Genomic DNA, 6,000 nt, shown 5'->3' on the forward strand with positions numbered 1-6,000 from the left:
GTTAGGGTCGAAAATGCCGATTTAGCTTTAAGACAATTCGATTTAGTATGACCCAGGGTCGGACATATTCTATTTAGTATGACCCTGGTTTGGAATTAGCTTTAAGCTTATTTTAGGGATAGAGTTTCTAAAAAAGCTTATAGCTTTCTACTCCATCCTCTATGTTTGTACATTTAACAATTTACTGTTATAATTATATCAATAAAATACTGTTTAAACCAATTAGTACGACCCTGAATTAGATAAATCTATTTAGCTTTATGACAATTCGAATAAGTATGACCCTGGGCCGGAAGTTTTGCAATTAGTATGTCCCTGGTTCGGACATATTCCAATTAGCTTTAAGTGTCCAATTCCGAAATAGTATGACCATCAATTACAGCAGCCATCTTTAGTACGACTCTTGGTCAGACATATTCAAATTAGTACGACCCTGGGTCGGGCATATAGTTACAATTAGTATGACCCTGGGTCAGACATTTTTACAATTAGTATGACCCTTGGTCTGACATGTTCCGATACTGGGTCGTACTAAATATGAAATACCTTTAAGCTAATTCCCAATCTGTGTCATACTAAATATAATATGTTTGACCCTGGGTCGTACTAAATGAAATAGCTTTAAGCTAATTCTCAACCAGGGTCATACTAAATCGAATTATCTTAAGGCTAAATCGGCATTTTCGACCCTAATGGTACGCCATAAATGTTAAATTTTAGCTTTGTTACACCTACATAAAATACATAAAAATACGATGGTATGTTTAGGACACACGCTTATGTTATTTTTTTTATTTTTTTTTTTTCTAATTATTTCAATTAATCATGGTGGCATAAAACTGCCACCACTTAATTATCAGGTTTTATGAAAACTTTCATGAAAATAATTTAGGTTTTCACGTTAATAAGGGAGGATTTCATGAAATCAGTAAATTATCACAAAGACCACTTAAATATCTTAACACGAAATTATGCTAGTTAGTGCTTTGAACTGACACCACTTAAAGAAAATTTTCATAAAAAGTTTTGCGAAAGCAGATAATTTTTCACGAAAGCAGATAATTTTTCATGAAACCAGATAATTTTTAACGAAACCACAAAACATGTCAAGAAAAGTTTTCATGAAAAGTTTCGCGAAACCAGATAATTTTTCACGAAACCATATAATTTTCACGAAACCAGATAATTTTCACAAAACCAGGTATGTAAAAATAGATAATCTCTCATTTGGCAAGCATAACTGTTTATCGTTTGGACACAACTGGGACGAGTATCATGCATAGTTCCAGAACCACGTTATCCCAAGGCAGAAGAATCGTTCCGAATATGTTTCGTTTCTATTCTTAGTTCATGTTAAGATATTTATCTTGCATTCATGAAATGTTTATCTGTTTTCGTGATATCTTTTTACTTTTCGTGAAAACCTAAATTATTTTCGTGAAAGTTTTAATGAAACCTGATAATTAAGTGGTGACAGTTTCATGCCACCATAACTAATAGCTTGTTGACACCATCTTTATTCGGAAAATGTCCAAAACGGTCGTAGACTACCATTGAAACTACTTGTTTTTATATTTATGAGTAGTTTTATATACCCCAATGACAGTTACAATATAAAGGCACTTACTTCTAACGTAACACGCTGCGTTTGAAGGGACTACATTTTTTTAAGTTTAAACATATTTTATTTCAAACATGTGTGCATACTACAATACTACTTCGTGCAGGTATGCAAGACTTCTGCAGTGATAGGAAGCATTTGAGATTCTTTCAACCCATCTCAGTTATTTTTATTTTTTTTATAATTTCTGTTCGATATATTTTCTGTTTACAGCACATAAACCTTGTCATAGTTTTATCTTCTTGTCTGTAGTTCGTTTTTATGCTTATTGCAAAGGAAAGAATGTTATATCCGTTTTGAATAAAGGGAAATTTGCTTTGTTCATTGTTAAGGTACACCAGTCATCTGCTGAGCTCAAGAGGAAAAACAAAATACTTCAAATCAGGAACTGTGAGTTATACTGATGACAGTGTGTCTAAGCTCGTTCGTCCTCCACATGTATCTGATTCATGAGGGGAACTTATTTAAGTCGCTTGCAGAGAATATAAAATTTTCATGTACAGTAGTTGGCTATAATAGAAGACAGTATGTAAACATATAGAATGCATTTGAAAAAAAAGCTAAACCTATCGTATCATCAAAATATGTTTCATTGCACCGTTAACATAGTGTAAACTTCCTAGAGCGAACACCACTGGGATGGCGGAAATGTATTTGTTATACAGAAGTTGTTGCTCTGGGAAATTAACTTACTATGAATTACTTCAAACGAGAGGAAAATATTTGTCTTTTTAAGGAAGTATTCGCTCATCAGAGGTGTAGTTATCAGAGGTTATTTATACCGTTGTAACTAAACTGCGTTAAACCTCACTGAAGATTAAATGTTTTCTTACAGCTTTACGTAGGTTGAAAGTACATATTCTATTTTCTTAGTGTAGTGATATAATAAACACATGATATCATAAACACATTTCAGAATTTTCAGGTATTTCGAAACAATCTGTTTATAGCATATACCCTTGATCATATGAGCTAGATCTTAGTGATCTTTAAAAAAAAATCACATTTTATCAAAATTTATTTTCTCATGATCCAGATGCTAGCGATTGATACGAATTTTTCACATTTTATCCGAAATTAGTTTTCTTATACATTTAATAAGGAATTCTTATTCTCAAGCTGAGTACCATTTCACAGGATTGCGTTTTATAATTATTATATTATGATCCTTTTTTATTTCGCACTTCACGTTTTCACCATAGTTTTATCAATTTTTATAGTAATGGGAACACGGTCTTCACAGGAAAGATTACACTATGATCTTTCAAAATGTGAAAACATCGTTCTTTCGTTACGGCGGGGCCGCCAGAACGACTAGTCTGTTACACTGTTCTGTCTTAGCGAATACAGTTAATATGTAGTATAAACGCGTGGAAGAGTCTACAGAACGACAGAACGACACTGGCAGATTCCATTAACATGAATAAACGATCGGGTGATGAGTTTTAATCTATATTTTAAAAAAACGGTCCTATATATGCGCTGCAAGCAATGTTTATGTTTAGGTAATAAATTACTGACCTTAAAGATGAGATAACTGACGTTTAGACGATATTGACGATGCCGTACATATCGTAACAAGTTAAAGCATAGCAAAAGTTCCTTATATGGCACATCTATATAAATATCTACCTTACTGATATTCCGTAACCCCCCCCCCCCCCCCCCCAGACCTTTTAATCAGGGAGTCGGTGGCGCAGTGGTTAGCAGGTTGGACTACAATGTCAGCGATCCGGGTTCGATTCCCGGACCAATCCGAGTTCGATTCCCGAACCCGGATTGATTCCCGGTTATGTCTGATATCCCGACTAGTGTTCAGTGCTGGGTTTTTTTACTTTAATTGGTACTCTTTCCAACAGTATCGGTCTAGACTAGATGCTGGGGAGGTAAATATGACGCCTGCAGTGGGCTCGGCTGGAAATAAGTTGTCGACTACCCACGTTAAACCCATGTTTTATATACTGCCTCACAATGTCAAGTAAGTATTTACGCTAACATAAATTGTTAAATCCAACAACAAGGTAAATCTGTTACCACTTTCAGTTGAGTAAATACGGCAATAAGAATTACACTGGCTAAACACGTTGACCCGGTCAGTAGTGTTACATTCGGTGCGTGAATTGGATGCGCATAATAAGAGGGTCGCAATGGGGTTTATTTTCACATGTATTCGGAAGGCAACGATAATATTCAGTTATTTACATGTAAATTTGCTGATATATGTCTACCTGTTTGTACACATGTTATGCTCTTCAAGAATAAAGGAAATAAAACAATCAATAAATCATTCTCGGGTTTAGTAATATCTAATCCACGGAGCGCGTTCAGTCAGAGAGTCGCCTCAATTAGGAAAGAACAATTTTAACGTCAGAGGTTATTTCTAAGGTCACGGAGTTTGATTGGCCAGCTTGTAACGACAACAGCTTTCGAGGTCATTGCTCAGTCAAGTGTGACTTACCCACCCTAAGTGTTCCTTCTCAAGAGAAGGAACAATAATTAAATTAGTGGAGTTTTTACCATATAATTGGCTTTTCAAGTTGAGCAACCAGGTATAAATGACACAGTGACGAGATATACATACATTACACAGATATCAAATACACCATGTCATCGTCATGTGATCTTATACACAGAAGTTTGTTTACTTGGGTAAATGCCGGTTGACCTAAAATGACTGTCGGGGATTTTGTATTTATAATCGACAATTCAAAGTTGGAATGAATGAATGAATGTATATGAGTCAGTTTGATTATATAAAGAAAGCTATATACAGTTTCATCAAAAGACACTGGATATAAAACTGGAATCGGAATCATTAAGTAGGATATTTATTTTGGCAATAACAGTGTTCGTTTCAATCTCCTCAGCACTCGATTGAATCGGTGACAAATCCCAAAACAGGAAATTCTTTCAAAGGAAAGTATTCATCCGCTGTATTACTTCTAAACAACAAGCCTATTTTTGGTACAAACACGGTTATTTATGGAGTTTGTCTGCCTGATTCTTGCAGTGGCAATGATGTGAAATCACTTCTGAATGAACGAATAATCATAATTAAAACTGAAGTAGCAATGATTTACCCTGATATTGCTAAGGAGAATCTATATGTTTATGAAGTGTTTTCTGAAAGACAGGAAAAACTCGATTCAGGTGCGACTGCTGTGATAGTAATAATTGGGTTGATAGGTGCCATAGTGTGGATTTCGACCGTTGTGGACTCTGGGTTTTCATCCAGTGATAAAGCCGTAGATAAGAATATACACCAAAATGATATTGCTTTTCAAGATTCATCCGACCGCACAGAACTACTTTTGGATGACAGTATACAAGAAAATAGGTTCAGTGGATTAAATCGCATCTTATTAGATATATGTCGTGTATTTTCTATTACAAGTAATGGGAAGAAGCTGTTCGGTACTGAAACAGCCATAGTCCTCTGGCGTGTCTGAATGGTATTAGAGTTCTCAGTATGTGGTGGGTGATACTGGGACATACCTACTTTTTCAGTGTATACACTATTGATAACGCGGTAGAGTTATCAAAGGTAGTGCAGAGGTTTACTTTTCAGCCAATCATAAATGGAACGTTTTCAGTTGATAGTTTCTTTTTCCTCAGCGGCTTACTAGTGGCTTACTTAGCGCTTAAACAAATAAGGGAGAAAGGAAAATTTAACTGGCCGTATTATTTCTTGCATAGGTATTGGCGGTTGACACCACTTTATGCTTTTGTTATTCTCTATGACACCTTCATATCTCCGCATACAATCTTTGGGCCAAACAGCTACTTTGTTGAACAACCTTCGTATAAAGCTGGTGTCGATGTTTGCAAAAAATACTGGTGGACCAACCTTCTTTACATAAATAATATATATCCAAATTATGGAAACATTCAAACGACATGTTTAGGATGGAGCTGGTACTTGGCGAATGACATGCAGTTTTTCATGGTTCTTGGTCCAATAGTTATACTTACCCTTGGCCTCAAAGGGAAGCTTAAATATATTTGGGTCGCTCTCACTGCTTCACTCATACTGGCAGGGATAGTAGTAAGGGGAATTCTTGTTTGGTACTACGGAATATATTCGTTAGTTGGACTGTCAACCAAGCACATTGACAATCCTTGGGCAAAGAATAATCCAATCTATGACAAACCGTTTGCTCGGTGGTCAGTATATCTAGTTGGTATGCTTACAGGTTACGTTCTGGCCTCTACCAACAATTCGATAAAACTGAATAGAATTAAAGCAATGGTCGGTTGGTGCATTGCTACTGGGACGGGGCTGGCTGTACTTTATGGCATGTATTACTACAACCACAACCCCGGCATCAGAGTGCATTTAACTTTGCCCTTTGCAGAACTGCTTGGGGAATGTGCCTATG

The sequence above is a fragment of the Mercenaria mercenaria genome, chromosome 1, assembly GCF_021730395.1.
Source record: "Mercenaria mercenaria strain notata chromosome 1, MADL_Memer_1, whole genome shotgun sequence".
Classification (NCBI taxonomy): domain Eukaryota; kingdom Metazoa; phylum Mollusca; class Bivalvia; order Venerida; family Veneridae; genus Mercenaria; species Mercenaria mercenaria.